The 6,022-nt window shown below is 39.6% G+C and overlaps 1 protein-coding gene across 7 annotated transcripts in view; it reads left to right on the top strand.

Annotated features, from left to right (window-relative positions):
• The window catches only part of SLC25A26 (solute carrier family 25 member 26), a 161,897-nt gene that overhangs the window by 83,052 nt on the left and 72,823 nt on the right, over positions 1 to 6,022 (top strand). The gene's annotated exons all lie outside the window — the stretch shown is intronic.

Consider the following 6,022-nt stretch of genomic DNA (forward strand, 5'->3'; position numbering starts at 1 on the left):
CATGCCTGGCTGAGTTTTTGTACTTTTAGTAAAGATGGGGTTTCACCATGCTGGCCAGGCTGGTCTCAAACTCCTGACCTCATAATCCACTCACCTCGGCCTCCCAAAGTGCTGGGATTACAGGCATGAGCCACTGCGCCTGGCCTGTTTCTTAACTTGGTAATAATTGCCATTGTGAATGACGTGAGAGGGTATCTCATTGTGGTTTTGATTTTCATTTCTCCAATGATCAGTGATGTTGAGCTTTTTTTCTTAGGTTTGTTGGCTGCATGAATGTCTTTTGATAAGTGTCTTTTCATGTCCTTTGCCCACTTTTTAATGGGGTTGTTTTTCTTGTCTCTTTTTTTTTTTTTTTTTTTTTAAATACTTTAAGTTCTGGGGATACGTGTGCAGAACGTGCAGGTTTGTTACATAGGTATACATGTGCCATGGTGGTTTGCTGCACGCATCAACCTGTCATCTAGATTTGAAGCCTTGCATGCATTAGGTATTTCTCCTAATGCTATCCATCCCCTTGCCCCCCACCCAATGTGAGATGTTCCCCTCCCTGGGTCCATGTGTTCTCATTGTTCAGCTCCCACTTATGAGCGAGAACATGTGGTGTTTGGTTTTCTGTTCCTGTGCTAGTTTGCTGAGAATGATGGTTTCTAGCTTCATCCATGTCCCGGCAAAGGACATGAACTCATACTCTTTTATGGTTGCATAGTATTCCGTGGTGTATATGTGCCATTTTCTTTATCCAGCCTATCATTGATGGGCATTTGGGTTGGTTCCAAGTCTTTGGTATTGTAAATAGTGCTGCAGTAAACATACGTGTGCGTGTGCCTTTATAGTAGAATGATTTATAATTCTTTGGGTATATACTCAGTAATGGGATTGCTGGATCAAATGGTATTTCTGGTTCTAGATAGATCCTTGAGGAATTGTCACACTGTCTTCCACAGTGGTTGAACTAATTTACACTCCCAACAGTGTGGAAGTGTCTATTTCTCCACATCCTCTCCAGCATCTGTTGTTTCCTGACTTTTTAATGATTGTCATTCTAACTGGCGTGAGATGGTATCTCATTGTGGTTTTGATTTGCATTTGTCTAATGACCAGTGATGATGAACTTTTTTTGGTATGTTTGTTGGCCACATAAATGTCTTCTTTTGAGAAGTCTCTGTTCATATCTTTTGCCCACTTTCTGATGGGGTCATTTGTTTTTTCTTGTAAATTTATTTAAGTTCCTTGTAGATTCTGGATATTAGCCCTTTGTCATATGGATAGATTGCAAAATTTTCTCCCATTCTGTAGGTTGCCTGTTCACTCTGATGATAGTTTCTTTTGCTGTGCAGAAGGTCTTTAGTTTAATTAGATCCCATTTGTCAATTTTGGCTTTTGTTGCCATTGCTTTTGGTGTTGTAGTCATGAAGTCTTTGCCCATACCTATGTCCTGAATGGTTTTGCCTAGGTTTTCTTCTAGGGTTTTTATGGTTTTATGTCTTATCATTTAAGTCTTCCATCTTGAGTTAATTTTTGTATAAGGTGTAAGGAAGGGGTCCAGTTTCAGTTTTCTGCATATGGCTAACTGGTTTTCCCAACACCATTTATTAAATAGGGAATCCTTTCCCCATTGCTTGTTTTTGTCTGGTTTGTCAAAGATCAGAAGATTGTAGATGTATGGCGTTATTTCTGAGGCCTCTGTTCTGTTCCATTGGTTTATGTATCTGTTCTGGTACCAGTACCCTGCTGTTTTGGGTTACTGTAGCCTTGTAGTATAGTTTGAAGTCAGGTAGTAAGATGCCTCCAGCTTTGTTCGTTTTGCTTAGGATTGTCTTGGCTATGGGTCTTTTTTGGTTCCGTATGAAATATAAAGCAGTTTTTTTTTTCTAATTCTGTGAAGAAAGTCAATGGTAGCTTGATGGGTTTAGCATTGCATCTATAAATTACTTTGGGCAGTATGGCCATTTTCATGATATTGATTCTTCCTATCAGCATGGAATGTTTTTCCATTTGTTTGGGTCCTTTCATTTTCTTGAGCAGTAATTTGTAGTTCTCCTTGAAGAGGTCCTTCACATCTCTTGTAAGTTGTATTCCTAGGTATTTTATTCTCTTTGTAGCAGTTGTGAAAGGGAGTTCACTCACGATTTGGTTCTCTGTTTATCTGTTATTGGTGTATAGGAATGCTTGTGATTTTTGCACATTGATTTTGTATCCTGAGACTTTGCTGAAGTTGCTTATCAGCTTAAGGAGATTTGGGGCTGAGACGATGGGGTTTTCCAAATATACACTGATGTCAACTACAAACAGAGACAATTTGACTTTCTCTCTTCCTGTTTGAATACCCTTTATTTCTTTCTGTTACCTGATTGCCCTGGCCAGAACTTCCAGTACTATGTTGAATAGGAGTGGTGAGAGAGGGCATCCTTGTGTTGTGCCATTTTTCAAAGTTAATGCTTCCAGCTTTTGCCTATTCAGTATGACACTGGCTATGGGTTTGCCATAAATAGCTCTTATTATTTTGAGATATATTCCATCAGTACCTCGTTTATTGAGTGTTTTTAGCCTGAAGGGGTGTTGAATTTTATTGAAGGCCTTTTCTGCATCTATTGAGATAATCATGTGATTTTTGTCATTGGTTCTGTTTATGTGATGGATTATGTTTATTGATTTGCATATGTTGAACCAACCTTGCATCCCAGGGATGAAGCCCACTTGATCATGATGGATAAGCTTTTTGATGTGCTGCTGGATTCAGTTTGCCAGAATTTTATTGAGGATTTTTGCATCCATGTTCATCAGGGATTTTGGCCTGAAATTTTCTTTTTTTGTTGTGTCTCTGCCAGGTTTTGGTATCAGGGAGATGCTGGCCTCATAAAACGAGTTAGGGAGGAGTCCTTCTTTTTCTATTGTTTGGAATAGTTTCAGAAGGAATGGTACCTCTGGTAGAATTCGGCTCTGAGCCATCCGGGCTCTTTTTGGTTGGTAGGCTGTTAATTACTGCCTCAATTTCAGAACTTGTTATTGGTCTATTCAGGGATTTGACTTCTTGGTTTAGTCCTGGGAGAGCGTATGTGTCCGGGAATTTATCCATTCCTTCTAGATTTTCTAGTTTATTTGCATAGAGGTATTTATAGTATTCTCTGATGGTAGTTTGTATTTCTGTGGGATCAGTGGTGATATCACTTTTATCATTTTTTATTGTGTCTATTTGATTCTTCTGTCTTTGCTTCTTTATTAGTCTGGTTAGCAGTCTGTCTATTTTGTTAATCTTTTCAAAAAACCAGCTCCTGGATTGATTGATTTTTTTTTTTTGAAGGGTTTTTCCTGTCTCTATCTCCTTCAGTTCTGCTCTGATCTTAGTTATTTCTTGTCTTCTGCTAGCTTTCAAATTTGTTTGCTCTTGCTTCTCTAGTTCTTTTAATTGCAATGTTAGGGTGTCGATTTTAGAACTGTCCTGCTTTCCCCTGTGTGCATTTAGTGCTATAAATTTCCTTGTAAACACTACTTTAAATGTGTCCCAGAGATTCTGGTATGTTGTGCCTTTGTTCTCATTGGTTTCAAAGAGCTTACTTATTTCTGCCTTAATTTTGTTATTTATGTAATAGTCATTCAGGAGCAGGTTGTTCAGTTTCCAGGTAGTTGTGCAGTTTTGAGTGTGTTTCTTAATCCTGAATTCTAATTTGATTGCACTGTGGTCTGAGAGACTGTTTGTTATTATTTCCGTTCTTTTGCATTTGCTGAGGAATGTTTTACTTCCAATTATGTGGTGGATTTTAGAATAAGTGCAATGTGGTGCTGAAAAGAATGTATATTCTGTTGATTTGGGGTGGAGAGTTCTGTAGATGTCTATTAGGTCCGCTTGGTCCAGAGCTGAGTTCAAGTCCTGAATATCCTTGTTAATTTTCTGTCTCATTGATCTGTCTAATATTGACAGTGAGATGTTAAAGTCTCCCACTATTACTGTGTGGGGAGTCTAAGTTTCTTTGTAGGTCTGTAAGAACTTGCTTTATGAATCTGGGTGCTCTGTATTGGGTCCATATATATTTAGGATAGTTAGCTCTTCCTGTTGAATTGACCTCTTTACCATTATGTAATGCATTTCTTTGTCTTTTTTATGTTTTTTGGTTTAAAGTCTGTTTTGTCAGAGACTAGGATTGCAACCCCTGCTTTTTTTTTGCTTTCCATATCCTTGGTAAATATTCCTCCATCCTTTTATTTTGAACCTATGCGTGTCTTTGTATGTGAGATGCGTCTCCTGAATACAGCACACCAATGGTCTTGACTCTATCCAATTTGCCAGTCTGTGTCTTTTAATTGGGGCATCTAGCCCATTTACATTTAAGGTTAATATTGTTATGTGTGAATTTGATCTGTCATCATGCTAGATGTTTATTTTGCACATTAGTTGATGCAGTTTCTTCATAGTGTTGTTGGTTTATATTTTGGTATGTTTTTGTAGTGGCTGGTACCTGTTTTTCCTTTTCATATTTAGTGCTTCCTTCAGTAGCTCTTCCTTCAGTAAGGCAGGCCTGGTGGTGACAAAGTCTCTCAGCATTTGCTTTTCTGTAAAGGAGTTTATTTCTCCTTTGCTTATGAAGCTTAGTTTGACTGGATATGAAATCCTGGGTTGAAACTTATTTTCTTTAAGAATGTTGAATATTGGCCTTTACTCTCTTCTGGCTTGTAGCGTTTCTACAGAGAGATCTGCTGTTAGTCTGATGGGCTTCCCTTTGTAGGTAGCCTAACCTTTCTCTCTGGCTGCCCTTAACATTTTTTCCTTCATTTTAACCTTGGTAAATCTGATGATTATGTGTCTTGGGGTTGATCTTCTCGAAGAGTATCTTTTTGGTGTTCTCTGTATTTCCTGAATTTGAATGTTGGCCTTTCTTGCTAGGTTGGAGAAGTTCTCCTGGATAATATCCTCAAGTGTGTTTTCCAACTTGGTTCCATTCTCCCTGTCAATTTCAGGTACACTAATCAATCGTAGGTTTGGTCTTTTCACATAGTCTGATATTTCTTGGAGTCTTTGTTCGTTCCTTTTCATTATTTTTTCTCGTCTTGTTGTCTTGCTTTATTTCATTAAGTTGATCTTCAGTCTCTGATATCCTTTCTTCTGCTTGCTCGATTTGGCTATTGATACTTGTGTATGCTTCACGGAGTTCTCATCTGTGTTTTCCAGCTTCATCAGGTCATTTATATTCTTCTCTAACCTGGATATCCTAGTTAGCCATTCCTGTAACCTTTTATCAAGGTTCTTAGCTTCCTTTCATTGGGTTAGAACATGCTCCTTTAGCTCGGAGGAGTTTGTTATTACCCACCTTCTGAAGCCTTCTGTCAGTTTGTCGTACTCATTTTCTGTCCGGTTTTGTTCCCTTGCTGGTGAGGAGTTGTGATCCTTTGGAGAAGAGGTATTCTGGTTTTTGGATATTTCAGCCTTTTTTTGGTGGTTTTTCCTCATCTTCGTGGATTTATCTGCCTTTGATCTTTGATGCTGATGACTTTTGGATGGGGTTTTTGCCTGGGTGTCCTTTTTGTTTATGTTGATGTTATTGCTTTATGTTTGTTAGTTTTCCTTCTAACAATCAGGCCCCTTTGCTGCAGGTCTGCTGGAGTTTGCTGGAGGTCCATTTCAAACCCTGTTTGCCTGGGTATCACCAGTGGAGGCTGCAGAATAGCAAAGCTTGCTACCTGCTCCTTCCTCTGGAAGCTTCGTCCCAGGGGGACACCTGCCAGATGCCAGCCGGAGCTCTTTTTTATGAGGTGTCTGTTGAACCCTGCTGGGAGGTGTCTCCCCGTCAGGAGGCATGGGGGTCAGGGACCCACTTGAGTAGGCAGTGTGTCCCTGAGCAGAGCTTGAGTGCTGTGCTGGGAGATTCGTTCCTCTCTTCAGAACTGACAGACAGGAAGGTTTAAGTCTACTGAAGCTATGTCCACAGCCGCCCTTTCCCCCAGGTGCCCTGTCTTATGGAGATGGGAGTTTTATCTATAAGCACCTGACTGGGGCTGCTGCCTTTCTTTCAGAGATGCCCTCCCCAGT

Source organism: Macaca thibetana, chromosome 2 (genome assembly GCF_024542745.1).
Source record: "Macaca thibetana thibetana isolate TM-01 chromosome 2, ASM2454274v1, whole genome shotgun sequence".
NCBI classification, from domain to species: Eukaryota; Metazoa; Chordata; class Mammalia; order Primates; family Cercopithecidae; genus Macaca; species Macaca thibetana.